General features: G+C 39.2%; 2 long non-coding RNA genes across 2 annotated transcripts; both read right to left on the bottom strand.

Moving 5' to 3' along the window:
• Positions 1–9,196: 9,196 nt before the first annotated feature.
• LOC131019604 (uncharacterized) lies at positions 9,197–12,093 on the bottom strand. The gene is made up of 3 exons (XR_009100352.1): positions 11,936–12,093; positions 10,114–10,193; positions 9,197–9,509 (listed from the first exon to the last, which is right to left on the bottom strand). It is a non-coding gene; the product is annotated as an uncharacterized LOC131019604 (long non-coding RNA).
• A 6,497-nt stretch (positions 12,094–18,590) lies between these two features.
• Positions 18,591–21,507, bottom strand: LOC131019603 (uncharacterized). Its single transcript, XR_009100351.1, has 3 exons — positions 21,352–21,507; positions 19,521–19,600; positions 18,591–18,921 (listed from the first exon to the last, which is right to left on the bottom strand). It is a non-coding gene; the product is annotated as an uncharacterized LOC131019603 (long non-coding RNA).
• Between the last annotated feature and the right edge of the window lie 329 nt (positions 21,508–21,836).

Raw genomic sequence — 21,836 nt, 5'->3', positions numbered from 1 at the left:
TCCCGGAGGTGCTCCAAGTACCAATTCCGCGCGAGACTGCGAATTATTCCCCACCGTGCTTGAAGGACTCCAAAGGCACGTTCAACATCCTTCCGTGCCGATTCTTGCATCTTCTTGAACCTCGCCTCCTTCTGATTTGTCGCCATCGGTGGACTCTTGACGAAGCAACGCCACTCTGGATATATGCCGTCGCACAAGTAGTAGCCCATCTGGTAGTAGCGTTGGTTCGCCTGAAAGAGCACAGGCGGGGCAGTTCCATCCAACACGTCGGCGAAGAGAGGCGACTGGTTGAGAACGTTGATGTCGTTGTTCGAACCAGCGACACCAAAAAAGGCATGCCAAATCCACAGATCGTGGGATGCAACAGCCTCCAATATCAAGGTGGGCTCTCCCTGATCCCCGCGTGTGTAGGCGCCGTGCCACGCCTTTGGGCAATTCTTCCACCCCCAATGCATACAATCAAGACTCCCGAGCATCCCGGGAAATCCGTGTCGCACCTCGTGCATCTGGGTAAGGCATGTGATGTCCTCCGGCGTTGGACGGCGTAGATAATGGGCTCCAAAAGCCCGGATGACCGCCTTGCAGAACTTCTTGAGGCATACACGCCCGGTGGAGTCGGCGACTCTGAGATACTCGTCAAAAGTATCCGCAGAGAGCCCGGTGGCTAACTGGCGGATAGCCGACGTGCATTTCTACAACGGGGAAAGAGAGTCCCGACCTATTGCATCAGTGGTCATGTGGAAGAAAGTATCTACACCTTGAACAGCCTCCACGATGCGCAAGAAAAGCTCCTTCTGCATTCGAAAACGCCGCCGGAAAAATGTAGGTCCGTACGTCGGATTATCGTGGAAGTAGTCTTGCATAAGACGTAGGTGGGCTTCCTCTCTATCACCTTGGACGTAAGATCGGGGACGTTTCACACGTCCCGCCTCCGGAGCCGGCTGGCCATAGATGTGAGCAAGCAGTTGTTTCTGCAACTCTATCTCCTCCATGATCGCATTAGCTACACCGTCGGATGAATCAGACGAAGAACCGTGGTCGGATTCCGCCATTGTCGGAAGAAATAAGATGAAAGCGCTTGAAAGAGGAACAAGAATGAAAGAAATTGAAAGAAGAAAGAGAATTGTAGAGTGAAAGTGAGGAAGAGGAAGGAGGAAGATGTAGTTACAAAGAGAAGAAAAATTGAAAAAAAAAAAAAAAAATTCAAACGGTCAAATTTTGGCACACAAACCGAGGAGTCAAAGCCTACAAATTTTGATTTAAAATTCGAATTTCCATTTTTTTTTTAAAGAGGCGCGTGTTTTACCGTTTAAAGGGCTACACGATAGAACGTGTAGCCCTCGTGTAAACCTCTCCCGCAACGGTTACACGATAGCTCATTTACACGATAGCCCTATCGTGTAATGGCTATCGTGTAACCATTGTGGATGCTCTAAGTATGAAAATGTGGGATAAAAAAAATAAGGGGATAATGTACAAAAATGAAAATGTTCATGTTTTTGTGAGATGGAGGGAGTATTTTACAGCAAGGTAGATACTTTCTCACTGCCAAAGACTGAAGATGTCAAGAGACTCTCAGAGCAATTTAGAGCACTCAAGTTAAGAGATACGACATTTAATGAAGATCTGACCTTTTCAGTAGAAAATGACAACAAGGTACGAGGAATAATGCAACACGTCTACATCACCTTGTATAGATCTGCAGAATGCCGTTAAGCGTCTACTCTCAGAATTCGACGGAATTATTTTTCAAAGCCAACTACCACTCTTTTGAAGACGTTCTCCTCCAGTGAAACTATTTCGAAGATGGTCAATATTTACCCCAAGAGGATTTAGATGAGAAGTGTCACGACCGCACTTGCTAAGGATAGCAAATTCGGGGAAACCGCGACTAAGGGAGGGGATTTAGGAGCGGGATTTAGAAAGGGGCATATTCGGTTTCTTGATGACTTGACTTGTATAAGGAAATCAATCGAAATATCTAGATATCAACGAAGGAAGGGACCGTACATAATAATATCCCAAAACGGGATACTCAATGGGTTTTAGTACATTATTAAATAATACATATTGTTTGACAAATGACATAATATCTTAACGTAATCAGTGTTCGCAGCAGAATAATAATAACTTGAGTATATGTATGAAGACATATACTCCACTCTGAGGTTCTCGTCCTAAATTGACAAAAGCTTCGCTTGCACACTACATCCTCGATCACAGCTCAACCTGCACATTTAAAAATACATGCAGGGCTAAGTACAAAAGTACTTAGTGGACACTTGCCGAAATTTACATACATGCATAATATTTTATTGTCAAGCCTTTCAACAGTAGTAATATACGAGGGTTTTCCTTTAAAGACTCGTATTTACCAAACATAATATCATTTCTTTCATCAATAACCCGCGCAGGTATTTTATATCATTAATCACCATATCAGTAACTCGTGCCGAGAGGGAGGCCTCCCTCTACGGACACTATGATCGGCCAACCTGCTAGATGACTCACGATCACAAGGTTGTACACTAATTCCGAAGGGATTTGCGGTCCCATCCAGAATCCGAATTCGATTAACATCAGATAGGCAATTAATAATAAAACATAAAGCATTTAGGCATTGACAATATCATTTAAATTCATAAGCATAAAGTCTTAACAATTCTAATATATAATTTTAGTTTATACGTAGAAAGCCCACCTGAATAGCCGACTCACGGTTTAGCTCTAACTCTGGTGCTTGACCTTTAATCCGAGAAAATAAAATAAGATTCTAATTCTCGAAAAATCTCAATAAATGAGGATGCGTGAAATGATTATGCATGACTCATATTCCTTTAATTAAATTATGAGATGCTAATCCTATTTAAGGAATTAAAGCTCGTCTTATGAGGTCGGATTATTAATCTTTAATAATCTACTCATCTTAAAATAATCTAATTCACTTACTAATTAATAATTAGTAAGTCTTAAAATCTTCTCTAATTAAATTTAATAGAATAATTATGAAGACCCAATTAAAATAAAATAATCAAGGCCCAAAAGGAATTTAATTCGAGCCCAAAAGAATAAATTCGAAGCCCAGTGCATTAATAATAACTCGTTCTATTTATGTCATCAAGTCAAATATTCCGTCATTTAAAAACAAATCCTATAATATTACATAGATAAATTATATCATCATAGATCATGCTTTCTTATTTTTAAAATCATTTAATCATTTTCAAATAATCCATATTAATAAGTCATTTGAAAAGAATTAATATAAATGAGAGTTTAACTCAAAATATTTTATTTTATAATCCATTTATAAATACTTGAAATAAAGAACTCCATTTAAATAATTAATTTAAAGGTCAATATATAATTAAATTAATCAAGCTCAATTTAAATTAATAATTAAGAGCTCAAATAATTTAAATAGATATAAGCCCAAATTAATTAGATAAATTAAGTCTATCATGTTTTTCTTTGAATAAGGCCCAAACAATTAAATTAAAATAGGTCCAAATCCTTTAATTAAAAGAAGCCCATCAGATTTTATTTGTAAAGGGTCGAGCCCAAACATTTAAATCGAAGCCCATCTGTTAATTAAATAAGGGCCCAAACACTTATTAAAATCGGCCCAAGTCTCGGCCCAAACAATTAATAAAATCGGCCCAAACAATTTAATTAAATCGGCCCAAACAATTTAATTAAATCGGCCCAAACAATTTAATTAAATCGGCCCAAGAATTTAATTAAATCGGCCCAACATTTAAAAAAAAATCGGCCCAAACCCGGCCCAATTCCTAACCTAAATATACACACACAATTACACCTCCCAACACACACACATCAAAAACATGCGCCTTTCTCTCTCTATCTCTATCTCTCGGCTCTCTCTCCCTCTCTCTCTATAATTCCTCTTTTTTTTTCTCTCTCTCTCTCCTAATTATCAAGACTAAAACTGCTCATCATCTCTCTCTCTCGCTCGATCCAGCCGTCGCCGCCACGGAATTCGCCTGAGGAGCAGCGGCGATAGGCCGCGCCACCCTCGGCTCTCCCTTCACTCACCGAAACCCGGCGCCCCTGTAACGCCCCGAGCTCCACCATCTGCGACCGGTTCAGCGGGTACAGCGCCACCCCGAAGAGCGCCCGCAGCCGCCTGCACCGCCCCGGCCGCCATCTCCCTCCGGCGAACTGACAGCGGTAAGCCGCCGTGCCGTTTCAGAACCCAGACCCCAAACCACGACCGCTCTCTCTCAGCCCCCAAAGTCCAGATCGAAAATCCACCCCTCCCCTCTTCTCCTTCGGCCACCGCGACCAGCCACCAGGTGTCGCCACCCTCGACTCCCTCGCCTTTCTCTCTGGATCGACGGGCAGCCTAAGGTAAGCCCTAATTTCTTCCTTTTCTATTTTCCCCCTTTTTCCATTTTCTAAATTAAAAAATCTGAAATACTCATCTCTTTTTCCCTCTTTGGCAGATCGGAGACCACCTCGGCTCCGTCGCCGACCGTCGACCGCCGGCAGCCACCGCGGCTGCCGTCCCCTGACCTTGACTCACACACACAGTAGGTTCAAGCCACAATTCAGTTCACAAAAAAAAAACATAGGATTTTGAGCAAAAATCAAATACTGTAAATGCTTATTGAAATCTGAAATTCTTTTCTTGAAACTGAACTAGTCTGTAAATTTCAGTTCATATGTGCATATGTAAACATGTTGTGAAATATCAGAACAGCCGTATGAATTGGTATGAATTGGTGGTTCCCTGAGGGTGATGATACCTTGCGTAGGTGGATAATAGTCTCTTAAAATTGGCTGTGAAATTGGGCTGCAGTAGTTGAAAATGGTGGTGTGAGAATGGTGAAAGTGGCTGTGGTTTTAAAGAAAAATGGGGTGGTTTGGATGGATGAGGATCGTGGAATTTTTTTCAACTTACAGGTATGAACACTTCAGCTGGCATGTAAGACTGAAGAATTTCTTCAGCATGCGCTCAAAATTCTTCAGCATGCTTTAGGATTCAGCATGCTTAGGATTATAAATGTAATAAAATATCTAAGAGATTAATATATTAATTATATGGTTCTAAACTCATTTAAATACATTAAGACATATAAGCCTAATTCTTATTGAAGCATAAAAATCCATTTGAGCTTGCTTCTAACATAAATTAAATTACTCATGGGCTTAAGTAAACAATCGATAAAAGATTCATATTTAACACTTCAGTGTTAAATTCTCCACAATAAATTAATGGACTCAAAATATATTTTGAGTGCATCATCTATTGAAAATAAAAAAATAAATCATCACATATATAAATTATCAAATTCATATAAGTTCGTATTTTATTAATGGATGCTGAACTCTAATTACCATAATAAATCCTTAAATCAGTAATTAAAAGTATATAATCCTTAATAAAAAGTCGGGTCATTACATACTATCCCCCTTAAAAGAAATTTCGTCCCGAAATTTGCATACCTATGTGAAAAGTTCTGGGTATTTTTCTTTCATCTGGTCCTCAAGTTCCCACGTTGCTTCTTCCGGTCCATGGTGTCTCCACAGTATTTTGACTGACGCGATCGATTTATTCCTTAACTCTTGCACCTTTCGGTCCAAAATGGCTTCAGGTTTTTCCTCGTACGTCAAGTCTGGGTTAAGAATCATTTCATCTTGGTGAATCACGTGTTTGGGGTCAAACACGTACCGTCTCAGCTGTGACACGTGGAACACATTGTGGACGTTTCCAAAGCTAGGTGGCAGTGCCAACCTATACGCTACGGGACCTATTCTTTCAAGGATCTCATAAGGTCCTACAAAACGGGGTCTCAACTTACCCTTAACACCGAATCTAATGATCCCTTTCGAGGGTGATATTTTAAGGAAAACCTTGTCTCCAATCTGAAATTGTAGTTCAGTTCGTCGGGTATCAGCATAAGACTTCTGTCTGTCCTGAGCTTCTTTAATTCTTGCTCTAATCTGGCGGATGGTCTCGATCATCTCGCTTACTGCATCTGGCCCAAGGATTTTTCTTTCACCCACTTCATCCCAATAAAGTGGTGACCTACACTTCCTTCCATACAGCGCCTCATAAGGTGCCATATCAATGGTTGCCTGGTAACTATTGTTGTAGGCGAATTCGATCAATGGCAGCACTGATTCCCAACTTCCTCCTCGGTTTAGCACCACTGTCCTCAACATATCTTCAAGGGTCTGAATTGTCCTTTCTGATTGTCCATCTGTTTGAGGGTGAAAGGCGGTGCTAAAGTTTAATCTCGTTCCCAACTCTTTCTGTAAACTGATCCAAAATCTAGAAGTAAATTTTGAGTCTCTATCTGAAGTAATGGATATTGGTATTCCATGTAGCCGTACAATCTCACGAATGTACAGTTGGGCTAGTTTCTCCGATCCATGGGTAATTGGAATCGGTATAAAATGAGCGCTCTTTGTGAGACGGTCTACTATTACCCAAATAGATGTGTTGCCCCTATTTGTCTTGGGTAGACCCGTCACGAAATCCATCGCTATGTGCTCCCACTTCCATTCTGGAATTTCCAATGGCTGTAATTTCCCATATGGTCGTTGATGTAAAGCTTTCACTTGCTGGCATGCAAGGCAACGCTCTACAAACGAGGCTATATCTCGTTTCATCCCGTCCCACCAAAACTTCTGTTTTAGATCTTGGTACATTTTGGTACTTCCGGGATGAGCGGTATAGGGCGTGTCATGAGCTTCACTCATGATCTCGTTTCTCAGTTCCTCGTTATGGGGAACACACAATCTTCCTTCAAAAAGAACTGCGTTATCCGTTGCCTCTTGGTAGCCTCCTGGCGTGCCTGTTCGGATCTTGAGACGAACTTTTTCCAAGCTCTCATCCGCTCTCTGGGCACTGACGATCCTTTCTCTGAGGTCTGGGACGGCTACTAGAGTTGCAATAATTGCTCTTGATGTTGCCGGTGGCTGAACCACTTCTATCTTCAATTTGTCAAAATCCCTTACAAGCGTGTCCTCTTGAGTGAGAAGAAGTCCTAACTCGGATTGAGTTTTACGACTTAAAGCATCAGCTACTACATTAGCTTTTCCCGGGTGGTAGTTGATACCGCAGTCGTAATCCTTTACGAGTTCGAGCCATCTCCTCTGTCTCATATTCAAGTCTTTCTGCTCGAAAAAATACTTAAGGCTTTTGTGATCAGTGAAGATTTCACATCTAACTCCGTATAGATGGTGTCTCCAAATTTTCAAAGCATGCACAATTGCTGCCAGTTCCAGATCATGAGTAGGGTAGTTCAATTCATGTGGCCTTAGTTGTCGCGAGGCGTAGGCAATGACCTTTCCTTCTTGCATCAACACACAACCTAGCCCATTTTTGGACGCGTCCGTGAAGATCACGTATTCTTTATCGGCTGCTGGAACTGCTAGCACTGGTGCAGTTGTCAATTTCTTCTTCAGCTCTTGAAAGCTGGCTTCACACTCTTCGTTCCACTTATACTTGATTCCTTTGCGAAGTAATTGCGTCATTGGTCTCGCTATTTTAGAGAATCCTTCGATGAATCTCCGGTAGTATCCTGCCAAACCTAAGAAACTTCGGATTTCATTAGGTGTGGTTGGTGATTTCCACTAGCGCACTGCTTGCACCTTGGCGGGGTCCACCTTGATTCCATCTGCTGATACGATGTGCCCTAGAAACATTACTTCTTTCAACCAAAATTCGCACTTGCTGAATTTGGCGAACAACTTCTCCGTCTTTAATGTCTCCAGGATGATTCTTAAATGATTTTCATGTTCTTGGTCATTCTTAGAATAGATGAGGATATCATCTATAAATACTAAGACAAATTTGTCTAAGTATGGATGGAAAACTCGATTCATGAGGTCCATGAATACTGCCGGTGCATTGGTTAGACCAAATGGCATGACAACGAATTCATAGTGACCATATCTTGTGCGGAAAGCGGTCTTAGATATATCCTCTGGTCTGATCTTCAGTTGATGATACCCAGACCTTAAATCTATTTTTGAGAATACACTGGCTCCTTTGAGTTGATCGAACAAATCATCTATCCTTGGGAGAGGGTATTTGTTTTTAAGCGTCAGTTTGTTCAACTCTCGATAATCAATGCACATCCTCATGGTTCCATCTTTCTTCTTGACAAAGAGTACAGGCGCTCCCCAAGGCGAGACACTGGGTCTGATGAAACCCAAGTCCAAGAGTTCCTGTAGTTGCACCTTTAATTCTTGTAGTTCCTTTGGGGCCATCCTGTACGGTGCCTTTGATACTGGGGCAGATCCAGGTTCTAGATCAATGGTGAAATCTAGTTGTCTGTCTGGAGGTAGTCCCGGCAATATTTCAGGAAAAACTTCTGGAAAGTCTCGTACTATTGCCACATCTTCCACCCTCTTGTCTTCACTAGCTTCCCCGTTTAGGTAGACGAGATAAGCTGTGCTTCCTTCCTTCATCATCTCTTTTCTGGCTTGTAATGCGGATATCACTGGTACTCTTTTCTTCATACCGATGCCGTGAAATTTCGTCGGTTCCTTTCCAGGTGGTCGAAGAGAAATTTTTCGTTCACTACAAAGGATGGTGGCGTGATTCTCAGCTAGCCAGTCCATTCCTAAGATCATATCTACGTCCCACATGAGCAGAATATTAAGATTGTTCGCTACCATCTTAAGTTCTCCTATTTCAAATTCTACATTCGAGCAAACATGTGTGGTGGTAGATCTTTCTCCTGAGGGTGTAGTGATTCTTAAGGCACACTTAGCTCGTTCTGATTCGATTTCTACGGTATCTACGCAAGGGGCAGATATAAAAGAATGCGAGGCACCAGTATCGAACAGAATCATTATGGAAAAACCTTTAAGCTTGCCCATACCTGCCAGGTTTCCCTGGTTTTTCTCGGGCTGGTTTTGGGTGAGAGCAAAGGCTCTCGCCTGCTGCGGCAAAGGTTGCTGCCGCCTCTGTTGCTGTTGGCGCTGTTGGTGCTTGTGTTGGTATTGCTGCTGGTATGGCTGTTGTTGGCGGGGCTGGTATTGGTATTGCTGCTGGTATGGCTGTTGTTGGCGGGGCTGGTGTTGCCCTTGAACTGCTTGCAGGGGCTGGGCATAAGTGGCCCTGATTGCCGCGCCCTGCTGTTTGTTGGGGCATTGTGACGAGTAGTTGTCACAGCCCAATATACCAATGACGGGTTAACCGGGGTTATGACTTGGGGTGAACAATAAGAAATGGAATTGGACAATTACTAAACATTAAAGTATATGGAAATGTCACTTATAGATAAAATGCTAGGATCATATATGATTATTTGGATACTTATAAAACATACACATAAATGAGAACTGATTAAGGTGGGTTACCCAATAACATGTATCACAACTTCATAACATAGAACTATCCTAATCAAAGTGTTTTGCAGCGGAAAACGTGTGAGATATACATATGAAGATGTATACTCAAGGTTACATTTCTTGAAATGTCAAAGGAACACCCGCTCAACATCATTCCATTCCATCAGCTGCTCAACCTGCACATTTAGAAATACATGCAGGGCTGAGTATAAAAATACTCAGTGGGCACGTATGCCTAAGTATAAAATACATGCTTCAAAACTGTAAATTATCATGCCATCATAAACAGTACAGCAAGGGAGTTTTTCGCTAAAAAGGCCCAAGCTTACTAAATTCATTTGTGATTCTTAAAGTTCGTCTGCAGACTAAGTTCTCTTGTAATCTATCATATCTGGAACTTTGTGCCGGAGAGGTGGCCACCTCTCACGGTCACTTGACCGGCCAACCCGCTAGATGACTCACGGTCACTGGTGTACACTAGTCCTGGCAGGATAGCTATCAACTGCTCAAGACCCGAATTCGATTGCATCATTGGCAAAGCCAAAGCCAAAGCAGATAGATATCATACTAAAATTTAAACATTTTATGGCAAGACAATAGTTGAAATAACTTTAACTCAAAGATTTTGTCATTAAATAACTTGCTTGAACGTAACATTTAAACTCATTTGATATATATGAAACTGAAATTAACAGTTAGATCATCTCATGCATTCATTCGTATAAGAGGCCTACGACACGCAGGGGATCTCTATATACGTATAGTAAAAGTAATGCCCACCTGGATAGGCAAAGCCTGAAGATCATAATCACATAAACTCGTCTTGGGAAAGCAGCGCTAATCCCCTTGGTCCACAAAGCCTACAAAAATTTTATTCTTAATAGGTCTCGTGAAGCTAACTTAAAGTCTTAGTGGGTGCACTTAACTACTATGATTCCTCACGCCGGGTTTTCAAAAATTTAATGAATAAATAATTGAAAACTAAACTTCTTGAGTTAAGGACACCAACAATATCCTTACTCGATTTTCTTTAATAATTGGAATTATAATTAAAACCAATTAAATCATAAATACTTTTATTGCAAAATATAATGCAATTTCATGTCATGCTTAGCATATAATAAGTAATTTACTTAAAAATATGCACATAATAATAATTTAATATTATTATGCAATTTACTCTTTAAATAAATAAATTAAACTATTTAATAGTTCAATTAATTAATATAAGTATAGTCCATTTAATAAAATAATGCAGTCCATTTTATAAAAAAAAAATCTGCACAATCCAAGTAACAAGGCCCAGTTGTTTTAATTAAATAAACTGAGCCCAAGTTACTAAATAAAAAAATCAGCCCATCCAGTTAAAAATAGAAATTCAGCCCAACATAAACAAATAACCCAGCCCAACTCTCGGCCCAACACCCCAAGCCCAAACCTAACACTTCACCCCCCTTTTTCTCCCTCAACAGCCGCGCCTCCCCCTCTGTTTTTCAATCGGATCTCTATTTCCTCCCCAAAATGAAACACGCACACAGACACAAGCCCGATACAGGCGTCACTCCCTTCTTCTTCGGCGAAGCGCCGCCTATGTCACCGGCGAGAGCGCAGCCCCTCCGGAACCCTCGACTCTCATCCCCGTCCTCTCTTTTCACACTTTACAGAGCAGCGGCGCACGCCGCCTCCCACAAACTGAGGATGCCGTTGCCTCTCTCCGAAGTCCGGCGGTCACAGTGGCTAGCGGAGCTAACCACCGCCGCGTGCCCGGCCCCTGCCTCTCTTCCTCTCACTCTGTGTCGGACGGATGACAGCAACCATCCATCGCCGACCGCCTCTAATCCCCATCTTCAGTCTCTACCTACCTACACACAGCGGCAGTACCGCTCCCTTCACAGGAAAGAGCCGCCGCCGACCTCCCTCAACTCTCTCTCAAATCAGTCCGGCGACAGCAGCCACCACCACCGTTGCCAATCCAGCCCCTGTTCACAGATCTCTCTCTAACTCACAACCATGGTCAAGACTCACACACCCACAAATCGAAACGGTCACCGGGAACCATCTCCTTTCCCATCTCCCTCGATCTACCTTTCTTTCCACCTCCGGCACCAACGACTCCTCACCGCCGATGTGCCTGTACTCCCTCATCTCTCACCGCCTCTGTCTCCCTCTCGGATTCAGGCTCGCCGAGCCCCTGCTCAACTCACCGTCTGCACTCTCCGGCAACCGCAGCGGTGCCACGGCCGCCGCCCTCTTCCCCTGCCTAAATCAGCCACCACCGCCGTCCGTCGACCCTCTCCAGACCCGGCTTACACACCCAACAAACATATAGCATTCTTCTTCTTCTTCTCTTCTATTTACTAGTACAGTTTTTTTCTTTAAAAGCATTTATGTAAATGTAAAACTTGTGAAAAGTTATTCCAAAAATTCATGTATGTTTTTCTTTAACATGGGCTGATTTAGTAAAATATACATAAGCTTATATATATATATATATATATATGTATACACACACACGAACATATGAAAGATGAAAGCTAATATATCTGAAATTGTATTCTTATAGTTGGAATAAAAATCTGTGAAAAAATTAGTGGGGTAAAACCTTGAATCGGTGATTGTGGTGCTCTGAACTTGAACTCTATGTGCTCATGTTTGACTGGTTGGCTGATGAAGTTATGAAGCTTCAACTCTCTCTTTAAAAAAAATGAAAGTGTATTGGGTGATTGGTGTGAAGTGATGAATAACAAATTTGCTAAGTATAACTATGACGGATGAGCTTTGAGGGTAGGTGGGTGAGAGAGGGAGTAGGTGGATGTGTGTTAGGTGAGGGAGAGAAGTAGGTTGAAATAAAATAAAATAAAATAAAATAAAAAGTCTTTCGGGTTGTACTATGAAAACTGTAATAATCGTTCAGTGTTTGCTTAAATAAATAGCTCGTGTAGATGCTAAATGTTTAATGTTCAATTTAAATAAATATGAAATGCATAAGAATTTAAATGACTAACATTTACAAAAAGGATTTTGCAAATCGTTTGTTGGAATTAAAATAAATCGTTTTTATTTCTCCAGCATAATCATCCTAATCTAAGCTTGAAATAAATTCTAAACTTAATCGAAATGAGCGGGGTATTACATTCCTCCCGCCTTACAAAAATTTCGTCCTCGAAATTGCATACCTTGATAATCTAGCTGAGGATACTAGTCTTTTATTTCATCCTTCTCTTTTATGACCTTTTCCATCCTGTGATGGTTCCACTACATGACGAGAACAATATTATTGCCCCGTAAAACTTGAATCTTGCGATCAAGTATCTGGACTGATTTCTCTTCACAACTTAGGTACTGGCTATGACTACTTTATCTTGCTTAATCACATGCTTTCTTAATTGCGAGATGCTATATGTATTGTATACATCCACAATGCTTGGTGGCAGAGCCAACTTATAGGCTACAAAGGCCTAACTTATCTAGGATCTTAAAAGGTCCTATATAACGGGGTCGTAACTTGCCCCTCTTTCCGAAACGTATAACTCCCTTTGAGGGAGAGACTTTGAGGAAAACTCGATCCCCAACATTAAATTCTAATTCCGATCGGTGTTTATCGGCGTAAGACTTTTGTCTATTTTGAGTTTCTTTGATTCTTTGCTTGATGTGGTCTACTTTCTCAATCATCTGTTGGACCAGTTCAGGACCTAACAACATTCTTTCACCCACTTCATCTTAGTAAAGTGGTGAACTACCTTAATTGTTTCTTTCGTCCTAAGTCACCTTCTCAGATTTGACTAGGGAATTCTAACATCAAACTTTTCTCATTATCTTGGTAACTTTCACTTAAAGATTAATGGCACTCCTTCTGCCATGTGAACTCATTTTTTTCATTTCCAATTGATTATTTAATGGGGGTTTCTAAGTTTCCATTGTAGTGGCGTTCCAACTTTATTCTTGCTGTAGCTTCTGGCACTTTAGCCAAATCATTCACTCCCTTAGCTTAAGCATACTAACCTTGGGGTTGGTTTATACCTTAAGTTTAGTTCTAGTGCTTTCCTTCCATTTCTTTTTTTCTTTACCTCCATCTTGAGGTGGTGTACATATCTTGTTTGTGCGTGAACTTTTTCCTTCTCCAATTGTTGTAGTGACTCGGTGGTGAGAGTCTCGTTCATTGCTTGTTCCTTCATAATATCTCCCTAGTTTACTAGGGAAAATGAAAATCCCATGCCGCGATTCATTTACGAACTCCTTTACGCATTTCTCATTATTCATTTATAAATGACTTAAATAAGCATTTTAAACTCCATTAAAAAGGAATTGATTTAAAACATTTTAATCATTTTAAAATCCATACTCATAAAGCCTTAACTCATGTTCTATCTCATATTCCATCTCTTTACTCAACTCTATATAAACTCTCCACTCATCTCAAATCCTTAAGTTCAAGGATAGGTTTCAAGAAAATCATGGTACTAAGTCTCGATTTATCTCTCATATAAGGCTCGTCTAATCTCATTCAAACACATAGACAACACAATCACATAAGGCACATAAGAATCACAATCAAACATCATTAAAACATGCTCTGTTTTTACACTGACTCAACTTCAAAATCTAACTTGTTCTTACTCCGACACCTCCTGGACTCGAGACTCATATCAAAAGAAAGATCTTCGAGTCTATTTTCATATATAAAAAAAATAGTGTAAAAAAACTCCAAGTATTGTAGGAGATATGACTGTTTTACTACAGTCTACCATATTCGGCAGTTTTGAGCAATCGTAAACTTGGATTTTTGAAACAAAATAGTAAATGTTGTCAAACTGGACTCAATTTTTGTGGATATCTAGCTAACACAATAAGGTTAATACCATAAAATTTGGAAAGCTAGATCACACAGGAAGCTACTGAAATGAATGACTCTTTCCCCTGCTCTCTGAAACTCTCGGTAGTAATGTGCAGTTTCGGTTTTGTATTTTATAAAAATAGTAAACGAAGTCCAAATGACTTGAAATTTTACCGATGTTCTCAAGACTCATGTAGAGACTTGGTATAAAAGTTTCAAAGCTTTTTGACATTGAAAAACCATCGATCACAGTAGGTCAGTAGGCCTACTAAATTCACCAAAATCTCATCTCAAACTCTTAAAATACTCAACTCAACATTCCTTCAAGGAAACTCATCAAAGCTCATTTTAAACACATATAACACTCACAAACATTCAAGCACATTATAATGCTCATCATACTCAAATCTTGACTCTCTTCTTACATCATAACCTCAAATCTCTAGTAAAACGTTTCAATGAACGCATCATTAAAATTCTCTTTTCATTTTCATGCTCAAAATTACTCAAATACTCAAACACGATCTCATTCATCATATAAATCATTATATACATATAGATTCCGTTTTATCATGTACTAAACTCTAATGAAACTTCATGTATCATCATAAAACTTTTAATAAAACATGACAAACTTTCACATAATGGTCATAAAGCAATTAGACCTCGTTTTATCAATCATCGACTTCTCAAAATATGAAAACTCAAAAACTCATACAAACTAAACTAAGTCAAAAATTTCTTAGCCAACAAAAGACTTACTCAAACATAATTATACATTAATATCATGCTCAAATACATATATCTTAAGCCAAAATCACTTAAATAACACATAGGCAAAAAGTCCTAATTTTTATTAAACTGAACTCTTTTGAAAATATCACTAATCATGTATAACCTATTGATCAAATCATAGATCTAACATCCTAGGTTACCAATTAGCACAAATCAACATCATAAAACAAGATCACATATAGATACACATGTATGTCATCTTCTTCCTCAAACTAACACTTTTCATTTTTCACTTCTCAACCTCAAGCTTCAATCTCATCCATCATTAATCATCTAGATCATCTCATAAACTCAAATCCATCATCAATACATCAATTGATCCATAGGATCTCAACATCCCCATTTTAGGTAAACTAACCTAATAGAAATATCTATATTTCATGGCTAATCATCAAGATATTCATATATATTAACTCAATAATCATCAATCATCATATAACTCAAGCCAATTCGAGCAAACAAACAACAAAATTTCGTAGGGTTTCAAGCCCCTAATTTTCGAAAATTTCATAGAAATAAGTTGGGTGATTTTCTTGCTCAATCATGATCATATACTCACATATAACATCATACAATCTAGATCTATAAAAATAAGAATCTTTTACCCAAGATTAAACAAAGATCAAAGTTTTCCTTTCTCACTCTTCAAACCAAACCCCACGGTCCTCTTGAAATCTTCAAGAATTGAAAGGTGTTTATGTTGATTTGGTGGAGGATTTGATCTTGATGTGAACTTGGAAGCTTTGGTGATTCATCTATGGTGATCTTTTGGAGCAAAATCGGAAGAGAGAGAAATTGAGAGTGGCCGAATGGTGAAGAAAATGAGGGAAATGAAGTGAATGTGTCTTGCTTAGGAAGGATGATTGGAGACCAAACACTATTCACTCTTTAATACTTGTCCCCCCCTAAACCTACACACTAATCCCTTCCCTTCATCTTCATACCACACGTTCACTTCAAGTAAGGCTAAGGAAATTAATCACATGCTTATTAGATTAAAATAATCATATGTGTGTAAGGTTGTGTCGCCTAGAATAAATCATGTGTTAAGCTACATTAATAAAATCATAAAAGACTAATTACTAATTAATGCAATGCTATAATACAAAACTCTTGTGACCAATATTTAAAATAAATATGGTACTAATATTAGTGCACTCACTCAATTATAATATTCCTCATCATAGAAAAAATAATTTGAAAATATTTTGTTTGGAAAAATTTTCATAAACCGGCATTCTTTGATTTCTCGGTAAGAATAAACTGCACTTGCTTTGAAAATTTAATTAAAATTCCAAGTGCTAAAGTCATCAAATAAAAATCATAATAACTTGCTCACAATGACATACGTAACAAAACTCACATAATCAATCAGTCACGTAATTTCACATAATATCACGTCAAAGCAGTCGGCAAACACAGACAAACTAGACGTCTCTCCGACCGACTTTTTTTTTTTTTTTAGGGTTTTTCACTCTTTTTTTTTTTCGACTCTATTTCCAACTCATTATTCCTATTTTCTTAATAGGACAGTCAATCTCTCTGACATCTCAGTACTCTCAATAGTGTTAAGACACTATCTCACAACATAGGGAAAAGTATGGGGTGTTACATGTACTATCAAATTTAGATAAAATTCATGACTTCATGCATAATTTAAAATTCATGTGGCTCATATAAATACACTTAACTCACCAATTATAACTTATGCACCACATTTATAAAAAAAAAAAAAAATTTCCCTTTAACTAAGCACATTAAAACACATATATAACGATTAAATCACATCAGATAAATCAAACCAGTTTTTATTATTAATGGATGCCGAACCCTAATTATTAATAGTTAAGCCCTTAATCGGGGATTAAAAGTCGGGGTATGACATACTATCCACTTTAAAAGAAATTTCGTCACGAAATTTTGTACCACAGAAAATAATTCTGGGTACTTCTCCTTCATGCTAGAATCGAGTTCCCACATCGCCCCTTTTTTTTTTTTATGGTGCTTCCAAAGAACTATTACTAAGGGTATCGACTTATTCCTTAGTACTTTAACTTTCCGATCTAGAATAGATTCGGATCTCTCCTCATATCAATTGGATTCCCAATTCTAATTTATATACACGAGATTTACTTGAGAATAAGTTCCCTCGTTCTTTTGCGGCGGTTCATTGCTCCTACCTCATTCCAAGGGCTCATCTACGAGGTATTCTATTTTCCAAAGACCAAAATGGTCATCAACCCATATCTTGTTACCTACACATACACAACACTTTCCTATGAATCTATCTTAAAACTATCATAGACCAATTAACTTAAGTTCTCGTACTCGAACACTATATTACGGTCTTAACTTAAACTCTGAATTTCTATCATAATGAGTGGTCGATATCACTTAATAAGACAAAGACTAATCTCAACTAATCACAATGAGACACAATTATATGAAGCCATAGTTTGGGTAGTATACTGCATCGGTAGACTAACACTTCTTGGTCTTATCAAACAAGGGGATCTATTATGACAACTCACGAGTTGCAAGGCTTAAACTCAACACAACATCAAAACAAGGTGTTGTAGAAATTGTTCAGGAGAATCAAAAGAATGACCAGAGGGTATGAAATGATTAACTACTAGGTCGAACAGAATGACCTCGAGTATGAACCCATCTGGCTTTTCAACCGAAAGTTGAAACACATGGGTTTTCAACCCAAAAGACGTCTACTGAGATTTGGATCATGTGAACTGGCCAGGTCCAACATCATCACCTCCCAGTCACACGGGAAACATCATCCCGAACTTGAAGGGCCATGAACATACTATACATAACAAAACATAAGTTCATTATGACAACTAAACTTATCTTAAGGTTCCCTATCCTATTGATCTCAAACCCCAAACCTCTCTTAAGACATATACACACAGACATACGTACACAGGCAAAACACACTATTCATAAAATCTATCCTGTAGCAAAAGTCAATTTGATATTCCGTCGCACTTGAATATTCGAACGTAGAGACTATGGTTCAACCTTTGATGCAACGTTTAGCTTGAATTCGTCATTCTGTGCTTTTCCTTTACCTCGTACATATCTTTTCATTCCTCTTTGTAGTTCAAAAGAACCATCATTTTCTTAAGGGAGCTGAGACGTTCTAAGTTCTCTTTCATTATTCTAAATCATCACCTTAAGAATCTAGATTGTAGAGATATCCTACTAATCTAGTAGTCTATGTTCTTTTGAAATTGTGATCATGCATCTTATAGCAATCTATGTTCTCTGGGAAAACATATGTCACTTTTCTATCATTCATCTGATCATAACATCATAGACTGCGAAAATATGCCATGAAAGGCAAAACATTCAACATTTCATCATAACATGCTCTTCACATAAACATATTCATGAAGCATTTAGAACATTAACATCTTTAAAACGTTGAAACTGCAGTTACCTTCTTTCCTTGATTGAGCACGATGCAATGGAGTGTTGAGCGGTGCCATATGAACCCATGTAAGTATAAAGAATCAAACTAAACTCGACTCTTTAGAATAAGGTTTCTAGGCCAGAGCGAACGAACCGCTCTGATACCACTCTGTCACAGCCCAATATACCAATGACGGGTTAACCGGGGTTATGACTTGGGGTGAACAATAAGAAATGGAATTGGACAATTACTAAACATTAAAGTATATGGAAATGTCACTTATAGATAAAATGCTAGGATCATATATGATTATTTGGATACTTATAAAACATACACATAAATGAGAACTGATTAAGGTGGGTTACCCAATAACATGTATCACAACTTCATAACATAGAACTATCCTAATCAAAGTGTTTTGCAGCGGAAAACGTGTGAGATATACATATGAAGATGTATACTCAAGGTTACATTTCTTGAAATGTCAAAGGAACACCCGCTCAACATCATTCCATTCCATCAGCTGCTCAACCTGCACATTTAGAAATACATGCAGGGCTGAGTATAAAAATACTCAGTGGGCACGTATGCCTAAGTATAAAAATACATGCTTCAAAACTGTAAATTATCATGCCATCATAAACAGTACAGCAAGGGAGTTTTTCGCTAAAAAGGCCCAAGCTTACTAAATTCATTTGTGATTCTTAAAGTTCGTCTGCAGACTAAGTTCTCTTGTAATCTATCATATCTGGAACTTTGTGCCGGAGAGGTGGCCACCTCTCACGGTCACTTGACCGGCCAACCCGCTAGATGACTCACGGTCACTGGTGTACACTAGTCCTGGCAGGATAGCTATCAACTGCTCAAGACCCGAATTCGATTGCATCATTGGCAAAGCCAAAGCAGATAGATATCATACTAAAATTTAAACATTTTATGGCAAGACAATAGTTGAAATAACTTTAACTCAAAGATTTTGTCATTAAATAACTTGCTTGAACGTAACATTTAAACTCATTTGATATATATGAAACTGAAATTAACAGTTAGATCATCTCATGCATTCATTCGTATAAGAGGCCTACGACACGCAGGGGATCTCTATATACGTATAGTAAAAGTAATGCCCACCTGGATAGGCAAAGCCTGAAGATCATAATCACATAAACTCGTCTTGGGAAAGCAGCGCTAATCCCCTTGGTCCACAAAGCCTACAAAAATTTTATTCTTAATAGGTCTCGTGAAGCTAACTTAAAGTCTTAGTGGGTGCACTTAACTACTATGATTCCTCACGCCGGGTTTTCAAAAATTTAATGAATAAATAATTGAAAACTAAACTTCTTGAGTTAAGGACACCAACAATATCCTTACTCGATTTTCTTTAATAATTGGAATTATAATTAAAACCAATTAAATCATAAATACTTTTATTGCAAAATATAATGCAATTTCATGTCATGCTTAGCATATAATAAGTAATTTACTTAAAAATATGCACATAATAATAATTTAATATTATTATGCAATTTACTCTTTAAATAAATAAATTAAACTATTTAATAGTTCAATTAATTAATATAAGTATAGTCCATTTAATAAAATAATGCAGTCCATTTTATAAAAAAAAATCTGCACAATCCAAGTAACAAGGCCCAGTTGTTTTAATTAAATAAACTGAGCCCAAGTTACTAAATAAAAAAATCAGCCCATCCAGTTAAAAATAGAAATTCAGCCCAACATAAACAAATAACCCAGCCCAACTCTCGGCCCAACACCCCAAGCCCAAACCTAACACTTCACCCCCCTTTTTCTCCCTCAACAGCCGCGCCTCCCCCTCTGTTTTTCAATCGGATCTCTATTTCCTCCCCAAAATGAAACACGCACACAGACACAAGCCCGATACAGGCGTCACTCCCTTCTTCTTCGGCGAAGCGCCGCCTATGTCACCGGCGAGAGCGCAGCCCCTCCGGAACCCTCGACTCTCATCCCCGTCCTCTCTTTTCACACTTTACAGAGCAGCGGCGCACGCCGCCTCCCACAAACTGAGGATGCCGTTGCCTCTCTCCGAAGTCCGGCGGTCACAGTGGCTAGCGGAGCTAACCACCGCCGCGTGCCCGGCCCCTGCCTCTCTTCCTCTCACTCTGTGTCGGACGGATGACAGCAACCATCCATCGCCGACCGCCTCTAATCCCCATCTTCAGTCTCTACCTACCTACACACAGCGGCAGTACCGCTCCCTTCACAGGAAAGAGCCGCCGCCGACCTCCCTCAACTCTCTCTCAAATCAGTCCGGCGACAGCAGCCACCACCACCGTTGCCAATCCAGCCCCTGTTCACAGATCTCTCTCTAACTCACAACCATGGTCAAGACTCACACACCCACAAATCGAAACGGTCACCGGGAACCATCTCCTTTCCCATCTCCCTCGATCTACCTTTCTTTCCACCTCCGGCACCAACGACTCCTCACCGCCGATGTGCCTGTACTCCCTCATCTCTCACCGCCTCTGTCTCCCTCTCGGATTCAGGCTCGCCGAGCCCCTGCTCAACTCACCGTCTGCACTCTCCGGCAACCGCAGCGGTGCCACGGCCGCCGCCCTCTTCCCCTGCCTAAATCAGCCACCACCGCCGTCCGTCGACCCTCTCCAGACCCGGCTTACACACCCAACAAACATATAGCATTCTTCTTCTTCTTCTCTTCTATTTACTAGTACAGTTTTTTTCTTTAAAAGCATTTATGTAAATGTAAAACTTGTGAAAAGTTATTCCAAAAATTCATGTATGTTTTTCTTTAACATGGGCTGATTTAGTAAAATATACATAAGCTTATATATATATATATATATATATATATATATATGTATACACACACACGAACATATGAAAGATGAAAGCTAATATATCTGAAATTGTATTCTTATAGTTGGAATAAAAATCTGTGAAAAAATTAGTGGGGTAAAACCTTGAATCGGTGATTGTGGTGCTCTGAACTTGAACTCTATGTGCTCATGTTTGACTGGTTGGCTGATGAAGTTATGAAGCTTCAACTCTCTCTTTAAAAAAAATGAAAGTGTATTGGGTGATTGGTGTGAAGTGATGAATAACAAATTTGCTAAGTATAACTATGACGGATGAGCTTTGAGGGTAGGTGGGTGAGAGAGGGAGTAGGTGGATGTGTGTTAGGTGAGGGAGAGAAGTAGGTTGAAATAAAATAAAATAAAATAAAATAAAAAGTCTTTCGGGTTGTACTATGAAAACTGTAATAATCGTTCAGTGTTTGCTTAAATAAATAGCTCGTGTAGATGCTAAATGTTTAATGTTCAATTTAAATAAATATGAAATGCATAAGAATTTAAATGACTAACATTTACAAAAAGGATTTTGCAAATCGTTTGTTGGAATTAAAATAAATCGTTTTTATTTCTCCAGCATAATCATCCTAATCTA

Source organism: Salvia miltiorrhiza, chromosome 4 (genome assembly GCF_028751815.1).
Source record: "Salvia miltiorrhiza cultivar Shanhuang (shh) chromosome 4, IMPLAD_Smil_shh, whole genome shotgun sequence".
NCBI classification, from domain to species: domain Eukaryota; kingdom Viridiplantae; phylum Streptophyta; class Magnoliopsida; order Lamiales; family Lamiaceae; genus Salvia; species Salvia miltiorrhiza.
The sequence above is the reverse complement of the archived record's forward strand: the minus strand, read 5'-3'. Positions and strand labels throughout refer to the sequence as shown.